Source organism: Aythya ferina, assembly GCF_964211825.1.
Source record: "Aythya ferina genome assembly, contig: HAP1_SCAFFOLD_97, whole genome shotgun sequence".
Classification (NCBI taxonomy): domain Eukaryota; kingdom Metazoa; phylum Chordata; class Aves; order Anseriformes; family Anatidae; genus Aythya; species Aythya ferina.
In genome coordinates, this window is record NW_028181421.1 from 354,528 (window position 1) to 378,354 (window position 23,827).

General features: G+C 44.6%; 1 long non-coding RNA gene across 3 annotated transcripts; it reads left to right on the top strand.

Annotated features, from left to right (window-relative positions):
• The first annotated feature begins 1,682 nt into the window (after window positions 1-1,682).
• LOC311428593 lies at window positions 1,683-17,568 on the top strand. Of its 3 annotated transcripts, XR_014687781.1 has the most exons (5): window positions 1,683-1,814; window positions 14,414-14,479; window positions 14,566-14,612; window positions 14,703-14,839; window positions 17,317-17,568. It is a non-coding gene; the product is annotated as an uncharacterized lncRNA (long non-coding RNA). The 3 variants fall into 3 exon arrangements; XR_014687783.1 differs by lacking the exon at window positions 14,414-14,479 and having other exon boundaries at window positions 1,740-1,814; XR_014687782.1 differs by lacking the exons at window positions 14,414-14,479; window positions 14,566-14,612 and having other exon boundaries at window positions 1,732-1,814.
• The last annotated feature ends 6,259 nt before the right edge of the window (window positions 17,569-23,827 follow it).

The following is a 23,827-nucleotide window of genomic DNA, read 5'->3' on the forward strand; positions in this document are numbered from 1 at the left end:
GTTAGGGTAATGGGTACTGTTAAAATTAGGTTTATGGTGAGGGAAATGTACGGATATGTATTAGTTTAAGGGTAAGGTTAAGGTTAAGAGTAAGTGTAAGGTTTAGGTTAAGGGTTAGGGTTAATGTAAGGGTTAGGGTAAGGGTTAGGGTAAGGTTTAGGGTAAGGAGAAGAGTAAGGGTATGGTTAATGGTAAGGGTGAGGGTTAGGGTAAGGATAAGGGTAAGTGTAAGGTTTAGGGTAAGGGTAATGGTATGGAGAAGGGTAAGGGTAAGGGTAAGTGTAAGGGTAAGGGTAGGAGTCATTGAACGAGTAATTCCTAGGGTAACTGTAAGCGTAAGTGTACATTTAAGTGTCGTTGTATGGCTTATTGTAAGGGTAAGGTTAAGTGTTAGCGTAATGGTTATGGTTAATTATAGGGTTAGGGTGAGAAAAACGTAAGGTTAAGTATTAGCTAAAGGTTAAGGGTAAGGTTAATGTTAAGAGTAAGTGTAAGGTTTAGGGTAAGGGTTAGGGTTAATGTAAGGGTTGGCATAAGGTTTAGGGTAAGGGTTAGGTTCAGGATAAGTGTTAGGGTAAGTGTAAGGTTAATGGTAACAGTTAGTGTAAAGGTAAGGGTTAGGGTAAGGATAAGGGTATGGGTAATGGTAAGGGTGAGGGTTAGGCTAAGGGTAAACGTAAGGTTTAGATTTAGGCTAAGGGTAAGTGTAGCAGAAAGGGTAAGCTTTACGGTAAGGTTTGAGGTTTAGGCTTAGGTTAAGGGTAAGGGTAAGGGTAAGGTTTAGGTTTAGGAAAAGGGTAAGTGTAGCAGAAAGGTTAAGGGTTAGGGTAAGTGTTAGGGTAAGGGTAAGGTTAAGGGTAAGGGTAATGGTATGAATAAGGGTAAGGGTAAGGGAAATGGTACGGGTCAGGGTAAGGGTTAGAGTAAGGGTTTGAGTAAGGGTAAGGGTAAGTGTTAGGATAAGTGTAAGGGTGCAAGCAAGGATTAGGGCAAGAGTAAGTGTAAGGGTAATAGAAAGGGTTAGGGTAAGTTTAAGGGTAAGGGAAAGTGTTAGGATATGTTTTAGGGGAAGCAGAAGGGTAAGGGTTAGGTTAAGGGGAAGGGGAAGGGGAAGGTAAGGGGAAGGGTTGGAGTAAGGTATAGGGTAAGGGTAAGGTTATGGTTAAAGGAAAGAGTAAGGGTAAGGAAAAAGTAAAGGTAAGGATTTGGGTAATGGTAAGGGTGAGAAGGGTTAGGGTAAGGGTTACGGTAAGGGTTAGGTAACGCAGTGTACAACCTGGGACGTCACACGCAGAGCTGCCTCTGGCAAGGTGAGTGAGGAACAGATGTAGCAGTTGTTGTGTTGTAGGTCTCACTGTTCCTCTAAGCATCCCCTCTTTGTCTTTTAGAGGTGTTGTAGCTGTTTGAAGAGGGTAGATTGAAGCATCTGCCTCGGGGGCTGGTAAGCGGCAGAGGTAAGGGAGCAGATGAGAGTAACTTACCTAGTTGTGCTGTGTCTTTGGATGCTGCATCGGCCTATGCGTTTCTTTTTCTTTCACAGGTGTCTCGCACAGGCTCAAAGGAGCAAACTGCACTCTGAAGAGCTGTGTAAGAAGAGGGGCTGGTCATGAGCTGGGTTGGAGCAGAACGACCAAGTAGCACAAGGTGACTATGAAAGGTGTCCGTCTTGCTTTGCAGGTGCCGTGGCAGGCTCTCCACAGAAGTGGATAAGGATATGAGATAAGGCCAGAGAGCGACAAGGAGCGGCACGTGCAGGGATGGTTTTGAAGCGCTGCGGTGGCTTACTCTTCTGTTCATCAGGTGCCACAGGCAAGGTGGGTTGTAACATCAGTCCTTATATTTGCATGAAAGCAGTTCACTTGAATGCCACAGTGCATCTGAGTAGAATGTTCTAGCAGAACAAGCTTGTCTGGCACAGCGGTGCCTGATGGCAGTGTGTTTCCTCAGGTGAAGAGGTGCCTGAAGCCCCATCCTATCTAGCCTTGATTCAAAGATCGAAGCCGAAATTCCTTTAAGTGGTATATTCTTTATTGCAGCGCTGGATGCACGGGGGATCTCTCCACCTATCGTGCATACCCAAAGCAGAAAGCAGTCTTGAATTTATACAATCAATCTATCAATATTCTACAAGCACCTAGACATATGCATTACCTATCCCCGCCTTCCCTCGCTTCTCATGCTAATTAGCCTTTTGGCACCTTGCGCCTGCGCAGAGCCTTCCAAGAATTGTGGGCAGGGGTCTTTGGGACGTGGGCAGGGGTCTTTGGGAGGAAGACCCCGAGTCTTCCTCACAGTGTACTTTTCACCTTTGGTCAGGAATCTGCTGAATTGGCATGTTTCTTAATTGCAAGAGCTGGTTGTTGCCAATTCTCCCGTTTGTTGTATCTTTATAATGAATTCCAATGTCCAGTTTCGAGAGTTATAGTCCTTACATTCGTTTCTCTGTCCGCCTGCCGCTTCCTTATCATGAGTTCCAGTGTCTTGTTTCGAGATATACAGTCCTTGTCTGGGGATTGTCCTTGCCTCCCCAATACCTCCTTAATCAATTCCCCCTTTTCTTTTCCCATGCAAATTCTTCTGCATCAGATACTTTCTTTATTTACAGTAACACAACAAAGCAGGCATCTAAACAACATGCACACAAATATTCCTAACACTACTAATACGATTAGAGCAATGAATACTTGTTTCAACCACTGGAAATTGGGCAACCAGGAGGTTAACTTATTCCATAGTTCACTAAAACTCCATGAAAGATCATCTTTACTGATCTCATGTAGGATCCTGGTCTGCTTCCATATTTCTTCCAGGTCGGTAGAGATCCTTCCACTCTGATCTACATACATACAACAACTTGTGTTTGTTACTGTACAGACTCCCCCTTGAGTGGCCAGTAACAAGTCTAGGGCCATCCGATTTTGGAATACTACCTGTGATAAACTAGATATCTCTTCTTGTTGAGCCTTTATAGCATCCAGAATTTTGTTTTCTAACTTCTCTATAATTGCAGAAATATTAACTATTGCCTTTTCCAATTCACTCACTCCTAACCATGGGATAAACCATCGCACAAAACTATGAAAAGGGGTGTGTCTCTCTACCAATGGATTGTTAATTTTTCATCTGATTCTCCGGATATGATTTCTCAAGTAACCTCGAGGCACTACATCATGTACTGTCATATTGGGGACTACCGCTCCAAGAGTGCAAGTTCCCTTCCAATTCTCAGGCAAGACCTTACGGGCTGTATCATTGCATAGCCAATACCACCCTTTTCCTTCTGGAACCGTCCAGCTGGTTGAATTTGCCCAGCCGCTAGTCGTACTAATATCAATTGTTCAATTACAAGATGTCTGATTTCCCACATAAGTAGTATCCGTATTTATACAATGCTGTTTTCCTATACCCTTAGGCGGGTTACACCTTTGTACACATACATAATAGGATTCTAACGGCATGAAGCTACTCACTTCTAGTTCCAAAACTGCTTAATATTTTCGACCCCAAGATGTGTTTTCCCACAAATTAGTCCAAGATAAGTTTGCAGGCAAGGGAATCCCAATTAACGATACACCCTTATTCCCATGCTGTGGCAGATGGGTGCATACCCAACAGTTCGTCTTATTAGTTACTTGAGAAATTGTTTGTATTAAGGTCAGGTGTAAGTTCTCATCCCAAGTTGCCCACCCCAAATCCGAGAAACGCACCCCTGCAATCATTAGGATCTGGAAAACCGTAATTTTGTTGGTCCAATTGGAGTGGTGGTCCATATCCTCACCGGGGCCTTCTTCACCCTTGAATTGTGGATCCAAGCTGCTTGCTTCTTAATCTTAATGGCGGTGTGTGTTGTCAGTAATACTTGGTATGGTCCCATCCACTTTCCTTCCATTTTTCCTGCACGGGTTGTCCTGACAAAGTCTTTATATATATATAATCCCCGAGCTTAAAGGGGTGGATTGGTTGATCCAACCCTCTAGCCCTGGTCCCTAAAACAAATGTATGTACTTTATTTAATTGTTTCTGAAGTTCAGTTATATAAGCATATAAATATTCTGATCCTAACTGCGTTAGGTCCTCTCCACTAAATAGAAATTGCTATGGCCTTCCATATAAGATTTTGAAGGGACTCAAATTTCCTTTTATTCTAGGTTTAACTCTAATTCCAAGTAATGCTAAAGGGAGGGATTGAGGCCATGACAAATTAGCTTCTTATCCAATTTTAGCTATTTATTGTTTAATTAAATGGTTCATTTTTTCTACCTGTCCACTTGCCTGTGGTCTATAAGGAGTATGCAGTTGCCAATCTATCTTTAGAATCTTACTTATCTGTTCTACCACTTGTGCACAAAGATGTGAAACTCTATCAGAAGACATTGCTACTAGAATCCCAAAGCATGGTATTATTTCATTTAACAAGACTTTAACCACTTCTCTTGCTTTGTTTGTTCGACAGGGAAAGGCTTCAGGCCTTCCTGAAAACGTGTCAGTCAGAACCAGTAAATAATGATACCCCCCTTTTCTAGGGAGTTCTGAAAAATCAATTTGCCACTGTTGCCCCGAATAATTTCCTTTACCGATTATTCCAAATTTTATTCTATCCTTGGTATTGGGGTTATTGTGTAAGCAAATGCTACATTGTTGAGTTACTTGTTTTATCATATCGTCCCACTAATGTCTGACTCGGGCTCTTATGCAGTGTGCCAGCTCCCCAGTGCGTTTTATTGTGTTCTGTAAGAACTATGGGCCATGTCAAACTAGAGGGTATTACTATGGGGTTATCTTTTAAATATACTCATCCATCTGGTTTCATTTTACCTTTCAAATCTTCAATTAATTTTAAGTCTTCTTTTGTATAATTTGGATATAGTTTGGATTTTACCGTCTGGTATCAAAGACAATGCCTTCACCTCAGTTATTTCAGCTGCCTGCTTAGCCTCTGCCAATCGATTTTCCAATTTCAAAATCGCTGTTCCCCTTTTGGTGTCCCTGACAATGCATGATAGCTACCTTTTCTGGTTGTTTTACAGCCTCTAACAATTTTAAAATTTCTTCAGCATACTTTGTGTTTTCACTGAGCGGTCAGCAATCCATGTTCTTTCCAAATTGCTCCATGAGCATGTACCACGCCGAATGTATATTTAGAATCTGTCCAAATATTTACCCTTTTTCCCGCTGCCAGTTCCAATGCTCTCGTGAGAGCAACTATCTCCGCCTTTTGAGCTGATGTTCCAGGGGGTAAAGGCTTAGACTCGATTACCTGCTGAGTAGTTGTTATAGCATATCCAGCTTTACGTTGTCTTTGCGTAACAAAACTGCTCCCATCCGTGAACCAAGTTTCTTCCGCATCTTCCATGGGCTCCTCCTTAAGGTCTGGTCGGCTGGAATACACAGTCTCTAGAGTTTCTAAACAATCGTGAATCGCAGCTTGTGCCAGAGCATCACTAAGAAAAGAGGCTAGATTCACAATATGAATTATCACAATTTCCACGTCGTCCTGTTCTACCAATATTGCTTGATATTTCAAAATCATCAATTCTTGTTTAAGTTGTTTAAAGACTTTTTGTGCTTCTCCAGTCCAGACTAACTTTGACTGGTTAATCTTTATCAATTCACATAGAGGCTTTACCAATAGTCCATAATTATAAATCCAAAGGCGACACCAACCTGTCATTCCTAAAAAGCTTTGTAGCTCCTTTACCATTTGAGGTTCTGGAGTCCGGCAAATGACTTCCTTATGTTCAGTTCCTAGTTCTCGGTGTCCTTCCGAAATGTCAAATCCCAGATAGGTCACACTTTGTTGAGCCAGCTGGACTTTCTGTCAAGAGACTTGATATCCATTTAAACCCAGAAAATTAAGACGACTTATAGTCCATTGAATACAACTCCCTTTAGTCTCGGTAGCTATTAGGAGATCATCTACATATTGTAACAAAGCACCTTCAGTGTCCGGAGGTATCCATGTTTCGAGTTCCCTTGCTAATTGGTTTCCAAAAATAGTGGGGCTATTCTTGAATCCTTGAGGTAGTAATGTCCACGTAAGCTGCGTCTTTCTGCCTGAATTGGGATTTTCCCATTCAAAGGCGAATAGGTTTTGGCTTTCTGTGGCTAAGCCTAGGCAGAAGAAGGCATCTTTTAAATCCAGTACGGTAAACCAGACTTGACTATTCTTTAATTTAGTCAGCAAAGTATAAGGGTTTGCCACTACTGGATGTATATCCTCAGTGATTTTATTTATGGCCCTCAAATCCTGAACTAGCCTATAGCTTTTTCATCTGCCTTTTTAATTGGCAATATGGGTGCATTGGATTCTGATTCGCATTCAATCAATAATCCATACTGTAAAAATTGATCAATTATCTCTTTAATTCCTTTCCTATCTTCTATCCTCAAAGGATATTACTTAACCTTAACGGGTTTCTCTCCTGGCTTTAATTTAATAATTATTAAGGTCACATTTTTAGCTCTTCCAGGGACTTCGGTAGCCCAAACTCCTGGACATACTTGATCTGTGATCTCTAAAGGTATTTCACTTTTAGGGTCAGTTTGTATTAGTGCCAAGCTTAACACATTTATTAGTTGTTCTTCTCCTGTTCTTAATTCCATTTTCCCTTTTTCAAAGACAATTTCTGCTCCTACTTGCTCTAATAAATCTCTACCTAAGAGTGCCCATGAGGAGCTAGGCATAGATAAAAATCTGTGTATGCCCCATTGTTTCCCTAACTTGTACTTCAAAGGTTCACAAAAATAAGCCTTTTCGGTTACACCTTGTCCTGGTTTCAGTTAGAACAGAGTTAATTTTCTTCCTAGTAGCTGGGAGAATGCTATGTTTTGGCTTAGGATGAGAAGAGTGCTGATAACACCCCGATGTTTCAATTGTTGCAGAGCAATGCTTATACCAAGCCAAGGACATCTCAGCTTCTTGCTCTGTCCTGCCAACAGGCAGGCTGGGGGTGCAGTAAGAGCTGGGAGGGGACAGACCCAGGACAGGTGACCCAAACTAGCCAAAGGGGTATTCCATAGCATCTGACGTCAGGCTAAACAATACTTAGGGGTGGCTAGCCAGGGGGAGGGGGCCGGACTGCTCGGGGTTAGGCTGGGCATCGGTCAGCGGGTGGTGAGCAATTGCATTGTGCATCACTTGTTTGTACACATTATTAGTAGTGGTACTATTATCATCATTGTATTATTATTATTATTATTATTATTATTATTATTATTATTATTATTATTTTGTCTTATTAAACTGTCTTTATCTCAACTCACGGGCTTCACTTTCCATTTCTCTCCCCCGTCCCAGAGAGGGAGGGGGAGGGGGAGCGAACAGCTGCGTGGTGTTTAGCTGCCGGCCAGGTTAAACCACGACACACCTTTTACCCTAACATAATAATTCTGTGAAGGCATTAATGCTTGATTTAGAACTGAATACGTTGCCCCATAGCAATAAGAAATTTCACTTCCATTCCTCCCCTAGCTTCATTATAACCAGTGGAGGATCCGCTAGGGTAGATTCCCCAGGTCCCCGTTATTCCTGTTGAAATCAGGGGTTGATTACCCTAGGAAAAGGCTAGTCAATTTGTCCTCCAAAGCCAGGTCCAAACCGTTTTGTTTTATTTATTTATTTATTTATTTATTTATTTATTTATTTTCATTACATTTCAGAGTTGGTCCAAAAATTCCATAGGGCTTTCTTTTAGACCTTGTTGGAAGCATATTCTCAATTCCCAATTCATCCAGGTTTTAGTATTTACTTAACCGTTCATGATTTTCAGGATGATTCGGGTCTTAGTGGGGGTCGGTCAGGGGAATGCAATTGTCCACAGTTCCCTGAACGGTCCCATCAGCAATCTGAGCTCGCACATGAACTCAGGTTGTTTTAAGAGTTGACCTCTTTTCTGTTTCTGTGACAACTCTCTCAGACCAATCATGGTCCCTTTGCCCTAAAGGGCTAACACCCATGATTTTAAGATCTCTGCCTCGGGCAGAGGCAGAACTATTAACATTCCTACATCCTCTTTCCCTGCTCATTCAACTTCAAACACCTTTAACACTTTCAACAACCCTTTTAACACTTCCTTTATCTTTCTCCAGCCTGTACTTCTCTAATGCCAACATCAAAGGTTCAGTCAGGGGCCAACTTAATTCCCTACCTTTTCCCACCAAGATGCTGAAACATCAGTATACAACATTTCCTCCTGTTCTGCTTCTCAAAAAACAACATTAACTGTAGCAAAATATTATAGTTTAAAGTTCCATTTAGGGGCCACTTTTCTCCACATTCCAGCTTATAAAGCGGCCACCACTGATTACGATATTTTATCAATGTTTTCCTGTTCACACTTCCACCGGCAGATCCTCCAATATCCTTCCAGTGACTTAAAACACATCCTAACACACTTTTCTTTAAAATTTCACTGCTTGTTTGCCCCCCCAGTTTCCAGTTTACACTTTCAGAATACACATGTTACTTACAAAAGCGTATCACAAAACGTATCACTCACAAAAATACGGGCACGCAATATCTTTCAGTAGCGATGCCACAAAACTACTATTACCAGCAATATTGCCAAAATCACAGTAACAATAGTCAGAGTCAAATTCCACATGCGATAAGTCAGAAAACCGAACTGTGTAACACCGTAACGATATCTTTCTTATAACAATGCCACGAACCTACTATTACCACCAGGAAAATAGCCAAAATCGCAGTAACAATAACCAGAGTTAAATACCATACTCCATGAGTCAGAAAACCGAAATAGACAACACAATTCCAGACGGACCTTAAAGCGAGCTCCTTCCTTAAGGTCCCCAAACATGTACTTATGGTGATAACCACAAAGTATATACCAAACACTGCCTCGCAGAAGATCACCTTCTGACTTACAGACAGTTCCAGATGACCGGTCTACCAGAAAACCAAACCAGAATAGAGAATATACTCACTTACAATGATGGGGTCCTTGTCTGCCTCCGCAGTGATCCGGTGAGTCGAGGAGTCCCTCTGGGAAATCCCGGGGGTACCCTAGGGAGTCCTGTTCCCAGCGGGTCCTGCGGTCCGGCAGAGAGGTTGTCCCATCTGGGTCGCCAAATTGATTCAAAGATCGAAGCCGAAATTCCTTTAAGTGGTATATTCTTTATTGCAGCACTGGATGCACGGGGGATCTCTCCACCTATCGTGCATACCCAAAGCAGAAAGCAGTCTTGAATTTATACAATCAATCTATCAATATTCTACAAGCACCTAGACATATGCATTACCTATCCCCGCCTTCCCTCGCTTCTCATGCTAATTAGCCTTTTGGCACCTTGCGCCTGCGCAGAGCCTTCCAAGAATTGTGGGCAGGGGTCTTTGGGACGTGGGCAGGGGTCTTTGGGAGGAAGACCCCGAGTCTTCCTCACAGTGTACTTTTCACCTTTGGTCAGGAATCTGCTGAATTGGCATGTTTCTTAATTGCAAGAGCTGGTTGTTGCTAATTCTCCCGTTTGTTGTATCTTTATAATGAATTCCAATGTCCAGTTTCGAGAGTTATAGTCCTTACATTCGTTTCTCTGTCCGCCTGCCGCTTCCTTATCATGAGTTCCAGTGTCTTGTTTCGAGATATACAGTCCTTGTCTGGGGATTGTCCTTGCCTCCCCAATACCTCCTTAATCAGCCTGCACACAATTATCTGAGAATGAAAGCTGCTTTCCAGTAATTCAGAAAGTCAAGTTACGTCTCAGCCTTTAGCATCTCGGGCTTTTGGGCCTGTCTGTAACATTTGGCACCAGCACTAATACTTTTTTTGGCATATGTTTAGCGTTTGGGGCCTGTGTCTGGGATTTGGGCCCTGTCTCGAACCAGTGGGGCTTTGTCCTGGGTTTTGGAGCCTGTTTCTAGAGTTCAGGGCCTGTGATTAGGCTTTTGGGGTCTGTGTCTGGGGGCCGGTATCTGGGGGCAAGGGGGGAGCTGCTTGTAGACCCTTGGGGCCGGCATTGAGGGGGTTGGGAGCTGACTCTACACCTTTGGGGCCTGCTTCTGGGGGCGGGGGCGGGGTTGAGACCTGCATCTGGGGGAGGGGTGGGAGCTCTTTGTATTCCTTTGGAGCCTGTGTCGGGGGGCGGGGGGAAGGGGGGGGGGGGAAGGGGAGGGTTGGTTGGGAGGTGCTTGTACACTGTTGGAGCCTGGGTTGAGGGAGGAGGTTTGGAGCTGCTTCTACACCTTTGGGCCTGGCATCGGGGGTAGGGGGTTGGGTGCTGGTTGCAGGGGCCTGTGTTTGGGGGGGGGGGCTTGGGACCTGCGTCTGGGGGAGGGGTGGGAGCTGCTTGTACACCTTTGGGGCCTGCATGTGTGGGGGGTCAGGGCCTGTGTCTAGCGGGCTGGGAACTGCTTGTACAATGTAGGAATCTGTTTCTGCAGGGTGGCTGGGAGCTGTTTGTACAACTTTGGGGCCAGCATCTGGGGGTGGCTGGGAGCTGCCTGTACACTGTAGGGGCCTGTGTTTGTGGGGGCCTTGGGGGCCTCCCTCGGGGGGGGGGGGGAGGGTTGGGAGCTGCTTGTATAGGGTAGGGGGCCTGCCTGGCAGGGGTTGGGAGCTGCTTGTAGAATTTGGGTCCCTGTGTCTGGGGGGGGGGTTGGGGCCTGTGTCTCAGGGGTGTTGGGAACTGGTTGTACACCTTTGGGTCCTGTCTCTGGGGGGGGAGCTTCTTGTACCCTTACCATAAGCCGTACTCTAACACATACTTCTACCAGTACCCTTACCCTTACCGTAACCCTTACCTTTACCCTTACTCTTACCCTTACCAAAGCATTACCCTTACCCTTAACGTAAGCCTAAACCTTAACCTTATCCTTACACTTACACTTACCGTAAACCTTACCCTTTCTGCTACACTTACCCTTAGCCTAAATCTAAACCTTACACTTACCCTAACCCTAACACTTACCCTTACCATTACCCATATACTTACTCTTACCCTAACCCTAAATCTTACTCAAACACTTACCCTGACCCTTACATTAACCCTAAACCATACCCTAAAACTTACACTTACTCTTAACCTTAACCTTACGCTTAACCTTAACCTACTACTTACCCTTTCTTATCCGTCACCATACACCTAAAATTAACCCTAACCATTACCCTAACACTTACCCTTACCCTAACCCAAACCCTAATCCTAACTCTAAACCTTACCCTGACTTGTACACTTATCCTTATCCTTACACTTACCCTAACACTTACCCTTACACTTATCCTTATACATATAACTTACCCTTACCCTAAAACTTAACCTTAACCTAACTCTAACCCTAAACCTTACCTTAACCCTTACCCTGACCCTTACATTAACCCTTACCCTTACCCTAAAACTTACACTTACTCTTAACCTTAACCTTACCCTTAACCTTAACCTAATACTTACCCTTCCGTTTCCCTCACCCTAACCCTAAAATTAACCCTAACTATTACCCTAACACCTACCCTTACCCTAACCCTTACTCTAACCCTTACAATGACCCGTACCCTTACACATACACTTACACTTACTCTTACCCTAAACCTTACCCTTACCATAAGCCATATTCTAACAAATTCTACCCGTACCCTTACCGTAATCCTTACCCTTTATGTTACCCTAAACCTTACCCTTACCCTAACACTTACCCTTATCGTAAACCTTACCCTTTCTGCTACATTTACCATTAGCCTAAATCTAAACCTTACACTTACCCTTACCTTAACCCAATACTTACCCTTACGTTTCCCTCACCCTAACCCTAAAATTAACCCTAACGATTATTCTAACACTTACCCTTACCCTAACCCTAACCCTTACTCTAACCCTTACCCTGACCCATACCCTTACACTCACCCTTACCCTTACATTACCCTAACTCTTACCCATACCATAACCCATACCCTAACACATATTTTTACCCTTAACCTTACCGTTACCCTTACCCTTACTCTATCCGTTACCCTTACGCTTACCCTTAACATAAACCTTACCATTAATCTTACCCTTACGCTAACCCTAACCTTACCCTATCCCTTACACTTATCCTTATCCATACCCTTAACCTTACCCCAACCCTTACCCTTAAGCTGAACCTAACCCTAAACCTTACCCCAAACCTTTCCCTGAACCTTACATTAACCATAACCCTTAACCTAAACCTTACACTTACTCTTAACCTTAACCTTACCCTTAACCTTAAGCTAGTACTTAACCTTACATTTTTCTCACCCTAATCCTAAAATTAACCCTAACCATTACCCTAACACTTAACCGTTACACTTACCCTTATTCTATCCGTTACTCTTACACTTTCCCTTAACATAAACCTTACCCTTTACCTTACCCTTACCATAAGCCATACATCAACACTTACATGTACACTTACGCTTACACTTATCCTAGTAATTACTCGTACAATTACCCTTAACCTAACCATAAACATTAAGGATCAGCTTAAGGGTCACCCTTAAGGTTAACGTTATCCTAACACTTACACTTAAGTTCAGGGTAAGGGTTAGAGTAAGGGTAAGTGTTAGGATAATGGTTAGGCTAATTTTAGATTAAGGGTGAGGGAAACGGAAGGGTAAGTATTAGGTTAAGTTTAAGGATAAGGTTAAGAGTTATGGTAAGGGTTAGGTTTAATGTAAGGGTAAGGGTTTGGGAAACGTTTAGGATAAGGGTAAGAGAAGGGATAATGGTAAGGGTAAGGATGATGTTTAGTGTAAGGGTTAGATTTAGTTAAGGGTAAGGGTTAGTGTAAGTTTAAGAGTAAGGGTAAGTGTAAGGGTATGTGTAAAAGTACGGGTAATTGTAAGGGTTAGAGTAAGGGTTAGGGTAAGGGTAAGTGTTAGGGTAATGGTTAGGGTTAATTTTAGGGTTAGGGTGAGGGAAACGTAAGAGTAAGTATTAGGTTACAGCTAAGGTTAAGGTTAAGAGTAAGTGTAAGGTTTAGTGTAAGGATTAGGGTTAATGTAAGGGTCAAGGTAAGGGTTGGGGTAAAGGTTTAGGTAAAGGGTAAAAATATGTATATTGTAAGGGTGAGGGGTTAGGGTAATGGTTAGATTTTAGTTAGATTTAGGTAAGGGTGAGGGTTCGGGTAAGGTTTAGAATTAGGCAAAAGGTAAGTGTAGCAGAAAGGGTAAGGTTTAGGATAAGGGTAAGTGTTAGGATAAGGGTAAGGTTTAGGGTTAGCTTAATAGTAAGGTTAAGGGTAATTGTACGAGTAATTGCTAGGGTAAGTGCAAGCGTAAGTGTACATGTAAGTGTTGTTGTATGGCTTATGGTAAGGGTAAGGTCAAGGGTAAGGTTTATGTTAAGGGTAAGCATAAGGGTAAGGGTAAGGGATAGAGTAAGGGTAAGGGTAAGGTTAAGGGTAACGGTAAGGTTAAGGGTACAAATATGTGTTAGGGTATGGGTTATGGTATGGGTAAGAATTAGGGTAAGTATAAGGGTAAGGGTAAGTGTAAGGGTACAGGTCAGGGTAAGGTTTAGAGTAAGGGTTAGGGTTAGGGTAAGGTTAAATGTTAGGGTAATGGTTAGGGTTAGTTTTAGGGTTAAAGTCAGGAAAACGTATGCGTAAGTATTAGGTGAATGTTAAGGGTAAGGTTAAGGTTAAGAGTAAGGGTAAGGTTTAGGGTAAGGGTTAGGGTTAATGTAAGGGTCAGGGTAAGGGTTGGGGTAAGGTTTAGGGTAAGGGTTAGGTTAAGGATAAATGTTAGGGTAAGGGTAAGGTTAATGGTAACCGTAAGTGTAAAGGTAAGGGTTACGGTAAGGGTAAGAATAAGGGTATGGGTAATGGTAAGGGTGAGGGTTAGGCTAAGGGTAAGTGTAAGGTTTAGATTTCGGCTAAGGGTAAGTGTAGCAGAAAGGGTAAGCTTTAAAGTAAGGTTTAAGGTTTAGGCTTAGGTTAAGGGTAAGGGTAAGGGTACGGGTCAGGGTAAGGGTTAGAGTAAGGGTTTGAGTATGGGTAAGGGTAAGGGTTAGGATAAGTGTAAGGGTGCAAGCAAGGATTAGGGCAAGAGTAAGTGTAAGGGTAATAGAAAGGGTTAGGGTAAGTTTAAGGGTAAGGGAATGTGTTAGGATATGTTTTAGGGGAAGCAGAAGGGTAAGGGTTAGGTTAAGGGGAAGGGGAAGGGGAAGGTAAGGGGAAGGGTTGGAGTAAGGTATAGGGTAAGGGTAAGGTTATGGTTAAAGGAAAGAGTAAGGGTAAGGAAAAAGTAAAGGTAAGGATTTGGGTAATGGTAAGGGTGAGAAGGTTTAGGGTAAGGGTTACAGTAAGGGTTAGGTAACGCAGTGTACAACCTGGGATGTCACACGCAGAGCTGCCTCTGGCAAGGTGAGTGAGGAACAGATGTAGCAGTTGTTGTGTTGTAGGTCTCACTGTTCCTCTAGGCATCCCCTCTTTGTCTTTTAGAGGTGTTGTAGCTGTTTGAAGAGGGTAGATTGAAGCATCTGCCTCGGGGGCTGGTAAGCGGCAGAGGTAAGGGAGCAGATGAGAGTAACTTACCTAGTTGTGCTGTGTCTTTGGATGCTGCATCGGCCTATGCGTTTCTTTTTCTTTCACAGGTGTCTCGCACAGGCTCAAAGGAGCAAACTGCACTCTGAAGAGCTGTGTAAGAAGAGGGGCTGGTCATGAGCTGGGTTGGAGCAGAACGACCAAGTAGCACAAGGTGACTATGAAAGGTGTCCGTCTTGCTTTGCAGGTGCCGTGGCAGGCTCTCCACAGAAGTGGATAAGGATATGAGATAAGGCCAGAGAGCGACAAGGAGCGGCACGTGCAGGGATGGTTTTGAAGCGCTGCGGTGGCTTACTCTTCTGTTCATCAGGTGCCACAGGCAAGGTGGGTTGTAACATCAGTCGTTATATTTGCATGAAAGCAGTTCACTTGAATGCCACAGTGCATCTGAGTAGGGTGTTCTAGCAGAACAAGCTTGTCTGGCACAGCAGTGCCTGATGGCAGTGTGTTTCCTCAGGTGAAGAGGTGCCTGAAGCCCCATCCTATCTAGCCTGCACACAATTATCTGAGAATGAAAGCTGCTTTCCAGTAATTCAGAAAGCCAAGTTACGTCTCAGCCTTGAGCATCTCGGGCTTTTGGGCCTGTCTGTAACATTTGGCACCAGCACTAATACTTTTTTTGGCATATGTTTAGCGTTTGGGGCCTGTGTCTGGGATTTGGGCCCTGTCTCGAACCAGTGGGGCTTTGTCCTGGGTTTTGGAGCCTGCCTCTAGAGTTCAGGGCCTGTGATTAGGCTTTTGGGGTCTGTGTCTGGGGGCCGGTATCTGGGGGCAAGGGGGGAGCTGCTTGTAGACCCTTGGGGCCAGCATTGAGGGGGTTGGGAGCTGACTCTACACCTTTGGGGCCTGCTTCTGGGGGCGGAGGGGGGGTTGAGACCAGCATCTGGGGGAGGGGTGGGAGCTCTTTGTATTCCTTTGGAGCCTGTGTCGGGGGGCGGGGGGGGGGGGGGGGGGGAAGGGGAGGGTTGGTTGGGAGGTGCTTGTACACTGTTGGAGCCTGGGTTGAGGGAGGAGGTTTGGAGCTGCTTCTACACCTTTGGGCCTGGCATCGGGGGTAGGGGGTTGGGTGCTGGTTGTAGGGGCCTGTGTTTGGGGGGGGGGGGCTTGGGACCTGCGTCTGGGGGAGGGGTGGGAGCTGCTTGTACACCTTTGGGGCCTGCATGTGTGGGGGGTCAGGGCCTGTGTCTAGCGGGCTGGGAACTGCTTGTACAATGTAGGAATCTGTTTCTGCAGGGTGGCTGGGAGCTGTTTGTACAACTTTGGGGCCAGCATCTGGGGGTGGCTGGGAGCTGCCTGTACACTGTAGGGGCCTGTGTTTGTGGGGGCCTTGGGGGCCTCCCTCGGGGGGGGGGGGGAGGGTTGGGAGCTGCTTGTATAGGGTAGGGGGCCTGCCTGGCAGGGGTTGGGAGCTGCTTGTAGAATTTGGGTCGCTGTGTCTGGGGGGGGGGGTTGGGGCCTGTGTCTCAGGGGTGTTGGGAACTGGTTGTACACCTTTGGGTCCTGTCTCAGGGGGGGAGCTACTTGTACACTTTTGGGGTCTGTATTTGAGGGGGGTTGGGAGCTGCTTGTGCACTTTTGGACCTATGTTTAGGCTGGTTGGGAGTTGCTCATGCATTCTAGGTGCCTCCCTTTTGAGAAGGGTTGGGGCCTGCATCTGTGGGTGGTTGGGAGCTGCTTGTACACTATAGGGGCCATGGTCTTGGAGGGGGGTCTGGGCTGTTTATACACCTTTGTGGCCTGTGTTTGGGGGGGGGGGGGGGCCTGTGCCTGGGGAAGTTGGGAGCTGTTTGTTCACTCTAGGAGCCTCCATTTGGGGGTCTTTGGGGCCTCCCTTTGAGGGGGAGGGAGTTGGGAGTTGGTTGTACACCTCCGCATCCCGTGTCTTGGGGGGGGTGGGGGGAGTGGGACCGGTCTCTGAAGGGGCGGGTTGTGAGCTGCTTGTACACCTGTGTCGGGGGGAGGGTAGGGGGGTTGGCGGGGGTCGGGTCCGGGTCTTGGGCCAGTGTCTGGGTGGAGTCCAGTTCTTGGGAGGGGGTGGTGGGGTAGGAGCTGCTTGTGGGCAGTTGGGGTCTGCATCTGGGTGTGGTTGGTGCCTGCTTCTGTTGGCAGTTTGGGGCCTGCTTGTAGACTTGTGCAGCCTGGGTTTGGGGGCTTTTCTGTAACGTTTGGGGCCTGCATTTTTGCTTTGGGATGCATCTTGAGCTTTTGAGGCCTAGCAGTAGCATTTGGGGCCTGCATCTGGGGCTTTTCTGTAGCATTTTGGTTGCGTATTTGTGATTTGGGGCCTGTATCGTGGGTTTTGCCTTTTTTGTAGTTTCCATCTTTGTGTGTGTGTGTTTCGTTGTTGGTTGTCTGGGGTTAGGGGCAGTTTGGGGTTTGGATTAAGGTCAGTGTCATTAGCGTTAGGGGGTTGATAATAAGGGTTAGGGTTGTGGTTAGAGTTGTTAGGTTTAAGGGGAATAAGGATTTCAGGGTAAGGGGATCAAGGTTGTGGGAATAAAAATGTTGTTTTTGCGCAGTTACATCCTGTAGAGGGAAGGAAGGTGGTATTGAGATATGCTTGCAGTGATAAGACAGCTTAACAGTGTGAAATGAGTTCATCTGATTCGTGTCAATATGGAACAATGCTAGGGCCGCATGATATGATGAAAAGTCTGAGAAAACCAGAGTGGTTAATATATATAGTTCTTGTATCTTGCAAAGGAATGGTTCAGCAATTCGGGTCAATAGGGGATAAGAGAACAAAGGGGTTTCAGAATAACTGCTAACTATTACAACTGTTGCATGGGACACTATGCAAGTGTCTGCCATCCAGCCAAGATGGACAAAGGAGATGGACAAGAGAAAAGCCTGGGAGGAAGACTACGAGCCTTCAGTACGAGCGGCCCCCAGAGGGACCACCGGAGACTGATAACGCCTGCACCAGTGGGAGGGTTTGGATTCTGGGAACTAATTAGAATAACCCTGCCTTTTGTAGAAGTAGTAATGAATATGTATTAGCCTAGCAGCATAAAAACCAGCCGCCTAATGTAACTTGTGTGCGTCTTGGTGGAGCAGAGACTCCTGGCGCACCCAGCGCTGCTTGCTTACCTCTATTCATTTAATAAATTGTAAATTTCAATTGCAATCCTATTTGGGACCCAGTCATTTATTACAAGCGGGCGCTCGTCCGGGAGGGCTTTGGTTCCTGATTTCTGGTTTGATCTAGGAGAGGCACCCCCACCATTTGGTGGCTGCTGTTTGAGTCAGGTCGGAACTAATGGCATCTTGAACCTGAATAAAGGTAAGCAAAGTTTCTGATTCTTTTTTTCAGCTCCCTTGCCAGCTGCAGCACTATATTTTGCCCATAATTGTGTGTGTGAAGATCCGAACGAAGATGACGGAGTCGTAAGCATTTAAAGCGTATACCGTTCGGTTGGGTGGGGTTCGGTTGCCTGTGTGTGTAAGAGTGTGACTGAGATGGAACTTAGTTCCGAAGCGATTGTGGAGGTCTTCTAACCGCGGTTCCAATCTCCCGCGAGGGACTTGGCCGGTGAAGGACCGAAGGGATTCCTATAGGACTTGTGGGTGTGTGATAGGTCCTCGACCCCCTGCAAGACACTCTTACTAAGGTAACCAAGGGCTATGGGAATTGCCATAGTAAAATTCCTAGATGGGTCAGACAAAATCGAAGACCAGAGACCAGAAGAAAGGGAGCAAATTACCAGTCATACCACCAGAAAGTCCATTAGGAATAACGATTAGAAATTGGAATGATAGGGACCCCAGAAAAGGAAAAAGTAAATTAAAAATGGTCCAGTATTATGTGACAGAATGGCCAAAGGAGCCTTTAAGACTACATGTCTTTTGGCCTGTTTTTGGAACCTTCGAAGACTGGATTTGCCAGGCCTTAAATATCCATGTTAATTCAAAGGAAGCTTTTAGCCAGGAAGAAAGTGATTATGCAGGATTATGGATCAGGAGGACTTCACGTCCTTTTCCAGCCTCAATATTTACACTAAAAGCAGGTAAGAAATTTGAAGAACAAGAAGAACATGAAAAAGAAAAAGAAGATAAACGTGAGCCGTTGGATAAGCTACCACCTCCATATCCTAACAATCCACCCCCGGCGGCTCCCCCTCCGGTGGCTGTGGTATCGCCACCAGTACCACCGTTGCCCCAGCTTCCACCACCAACAGCACCAGAATTAGACCGACCTCCGGCCACATGCAGGAGAAGCAGGACGGAAGTATCTGAGAGGGCTTCTCTATATCCCTTAAGGGAGGTAACTGGTGTATAACTGGTGCGCGTCTTGGTGGAGCAGAGACTCCCGGCGTACCCAGCACTGTTTGCTTACCTCTATTCATTCAGTGAATTGTAAACTTTGATTGTAATCCTATTTGGGACTTTTATTTATTATAACAGACAACCTTGTAAAACGCAGACAACCAGAATCCTTACAGCAATTAGGTGGAAATCACGGCGTAAGAAACATTACCACCTCAAAGAGTAAAAACCTCAAAAGAAATGTGACTTGTAACAGGCCAGCAGCTGTGTATTTTCTGTGAAGCACCAGCTAGATTATGAACCTTGAATAGCACAGTTAAAGGGGAAACAGGGGAGGGTCGGGAGGGTCCCGGTCCTCGGCAGAAAAAAAAAGTGTATAAACTGTGTATGGAATTAGTAGGCACCCTCCTGCTTGTGGGACACCCGCCATTGTAATCTCGAATAATAATGCTACTGTACTGAGATCCTCGACTCAGCCTATGCTATTTGCTACAGATTGATTCAGGGTTTTAAGGTTTCAGGGATTGGGCACTAGGGTTGGGTTTCAGGGTAAGGGGTTTCAGGGTTTATGTTTAGGATTTTAAGGTTTTTAGGGTTGGAGTTTTAACGGTTAGGGTTTTAAGGATTTGGGGGTTAGGGTTTTAAGGGTTTCAGGGTTAGCGTGTTAGGGTATTAGAGTTTTTTGGGTTGTAGTGTTGATATGTTTTTTAGGGTTAGAGTCTTAAGGTTTTATTTTTGGTCAGTTATTTACGGTTAGGGTTTTAAGATCTTTTTTTTGTTTTGTTTTGTTTTGTTTTTTCAGGTTAGGTTCTCCAGGTCCAGGGTTTTGAGTATCCTAATTTTGGGGGTTTGGATTTTGAGCATCTTAATTTTGGGGGTTAGGCTTTTGTGTGCCCTAATTTTTTGGGATCGGCTTTCAAGCATCCTAAGTAGTTGGGTTAGGGTTTTGAGCATCTTAATATTTTGGGTCTGGGTAATGAGCATCCTCAGTTTTCAGGATAGGGTTTTGAGCATCTTAATGTTTCCAGGATAGGGTTTGGAGCGTCCTAATGTTTTGGGTTGGGGCTTTGAGCGTCCTAATGTTTTTGGGTTAGGGTTTGGAGCGTCCTAAATTTTGAGGATAGGGTTCTGAGCATCTCAGTGTTTCCAGGATAGGGTTTTGAGCGTCCTAAGTATTTGGGATAGGTCTTTGAGCTTCCTAATGTTTTCCGGATAGGGTTTGGAGCATCTTAATGTTTTGGGTTTGGGTTTTGAGCGTCCGAATGTTTTTGGGTTAGGGCTTGGAGCATCCTAATGTTTTTGGGTTAGGGCTTTGAGCGTCCTGTTTTCGGGATAGGGTTTTGAGCGTCCAAAGTTTTTGGGTTTGGGTTTTGAGCATCCAAAGTGTTATAAGTTGCCCCCTTAATTAATTTTCAGAGAGCATTGTATTAATCATAGAAAGGAATTTATTGAGTAAGCAAACATCAAGCAAAACAGCACTGGGCAGCCGGGGAGTCTCAGCTCCGCCGACGGCACGCACCTCACCCCTGCCAGGGTCCCTTTTTATACCTTGCTAATTCTGGGATTACTCAGCACATCCTGGTATATTCTGCGACTGCGCGCACTGTTGCTATGTTCCCTCAACATAACCCTAAAATTAACCGTAACCATTACCCTAACACTTATCCTTACCTAACCCTAACCCTAACCCTTACTCTAACTTTTAACCCTGACCCATAACCTTAGACTTCCCCTACCCTTACCCTTACTCATCCCCTTCCCCTAACCCTTACCCTTACACTTACGGTTACCATTAACCTTACCCGAACACTTACCCTTACCCTATCCCTTACACTAATCCTTATCCATACAACTTCCGCTTACCCTAACACTTAACCTTAACCTAACCCTAACCCTAAACCTTACCTGAACCCTTACCCTGACCCTTACATTAACCCTAACCCTAAAACTTAACCTTAACCTTACCCTTAACCTTAACCTAATACTTACCCTTACTTTTCCCTCACCCTAACCCTAAAATTAACCCTAACCATTACCCCAACACTTACCCTTACCCTAACCCTTACCCTTACCATAACCCATACTCTAACACATACTTCTACCCGTACCCGTACCCTTACCGTAACCCTTACCCTTACCGTTACCGTAACCCTTACCCTTACCCTATCCCTTACCCTTAACCTAACCCTAAACCTTACCCTTATCCTAACACTTACCCTTACCGTAAACCTTACCCTTTCTGCTACACTTACCCTTAGCCTAAATCTAAACCTTACACTTACCCTTAGCCTAACCCTCGCCCTTACCATTACCCATACCCTTATTCTTACCCTTACCGTAACCCTACGGTTACCATTAACCTTACCCTTACCCTAACACTTATCCTTAACCTAACCCTTACCCTAAACCTTACCCCAACCCTTACCCTGACCCTTACATTAACCCTAACCTCTACCCTAAACCTTACACTTACTTTTAACCTTAACCTTACCCTTAACATTAACTTAATACTTACGCATACGTTTTCCTGACTTTAACCCTAAAACTAACCCTTACCCTAACCCTTACACTTACCCTAACCCTAACCCTAACCCTTACTCTAACCCTTACCCTGACCTGTACCCTTACACTTACCCTTACCCTTATACTTACCCTAATTCTTACCCATACCATAACCCATACCCTAACACATATTTGTACCCTTAACCTTACCCTTACCCTTACTCTATCCCTTACCCTTACGCTTACCCTTAACATAAACCTTACCCTTGACCTTACCCTTACCATAAGCCCTACAACAACACTTACATGTACACTTACGCTTACACTTACCCTAGCAATTACTCGTACAATTACCCTTACCCTTACCCTTAACCGAAGCCGAAACCTTAAACCTTACAGTAAACCTTACCCTTTCTGCTACACTTACCCTTAGCCTAAATCTAAACCTTACACTTACCCTTACTGTAACCCTCACCCTTACTGTTGCCAATACCCTTACTCTTACCCTTACCCTAACCCTTCTCCTTACACTTACTGTTACCTTTAACATTACCCTTACCCTAACACTTACACTTATCCTTATCCATACCCTTACCTTTACCCTAATCCTTACCCTTAACCTAACCCTAACCCTAAACCTTACCCCAGCCCTTACCCTGACCCTTACATTAACCCTAACCCTTACCCTAAAAGTTACACTTACTCTTAACCTTAACCTTACCCTTAACTATTACCCTAACTCTTACCCTTATGTTTCCCTCACCCTAACCCTAAAATTAACCCTAACCATTACCCTAACACTTACCCTTACCCTAACCCTTACGCTTACCATAACCCATATCCTAACACGTACTTGTAGCCTTAACTTTACCATTCCCCTTACCCTTACCTTTACTGTCTCCGTTACCCTTACACTTACACTTAACATAAACCTTAAAGTTAACCTAACCCTTCTTATAAATGGCTCAGGATTCAAATTAGGATTAAATAAAAAAATAGGATTTATTGAAAGAATATAAAGGAATAGAGTTAAGCAAACAGCGCTGGGTGCACCGGGAGTCTCCGCTCCACCAGGACGCACACCAGTTACATCAAGCAGCTGATTTTTATGCTCCTAGACTAATACATATTCATTACTACTTCTAAAAAAAATAGATTATTAAAATTAGCTTCCGGGGTGCAGTCCCTCCTACTGGAGCATGCGCAGTCTCCTCTGGGGTCTCTTCTGGGGGTCTCTAGGGGTCTTTCATGCTGAAGGCTCGTAGTCTTCCTCTCCCCCTTTGTACTTACTTGGCACCATACCAAGTTTATAGAACATTCTCTTCAAGACTTGTCTCCCAGCCGTCCTTCAGCTTCTTTTTCCTTCCTCTTAATCTCTCGGCCCCCCTAACCAGATACCAAAGATCCGCATAGTATCCCATAACAGTCACTAGTTGTTATCAGTTGTTCTGAAACTCCCAGACATCAAACACAAACAGCTTCACGAGTAATTAAAACATTCTTCCCCAGCCATTCACAGACACATCTATAGCAGTGTTAGAAATAGAAGTCCGGAATAACAAAAGCAAACAGGTTCATAAATTTAAGGAGTGATAAATTGACTAGAATGAGGGGGAGACTGGGACACACTGCAGCTGAGGTTCAAGAATTAAATTGCCAGTGCAGGGCCCAGAGGCAGACAGGATTCAAACAGAATTGTTCTTTATGGACACGAATTGTTAAAACATTCCTCACACCCTTATCATAAGCCATACAACAACAGTTACATGTACACTTACGCTTGCACTTACCCTAGCAATTACTCGTACAATTACCCTTAACCTTACTATTAAGCTAACCCTAAACCTTACCCTTATCCTAACACTTACCCTTATCCTAAACCTTACCCTTTTTGCTACACTTACCCTTTGCCTAATTCTAAACCTTACCCTAACCCTCACCCTTACCCTTACCATTATACTTACCTTTACCCTTGACCTAAACCTTACCCCAACCCTTACCCTGACCCTTACATTAACCCTAACCCTTACCCTAACCCTAACTCTAATCCTAACCCTTAACCTAAACCTTACACTTAATCTTACCTTTAACCTTACCATTAAACTAATACATACCCTTACCTTTCCCTCACCATAACCCTAAAATTAACCGTAACCATTACCTGAACACTTATCCTTACCTAACCCTAACCCTTACTCTAACTTTTACCCGGACCCGGACCCTTAGACTTCCCCTTCCCCTTCCCCTTACTCTTCCCCTTACCCTAACCCTTACCCTTACACTTACGGTTACCATTTACCTTACCCTTACCCTAACACTTAACCTTAACCTAACCCTTACCCCAACCCTTACCCTGACCCTTACATTAACCCTAACCCTTACCCTAAACCTTACCCTTACTCTTAACCTTAACCTTACCCTTAACATTCACCTAATACTTACGCATAGATTTTCCTGGCTTTAACCCTAAAACTAACCCTAACCATTACCCTAACACTTAACCTTACCCCAACCCTAACCCTTACTCTAACCCTTACCCTGACC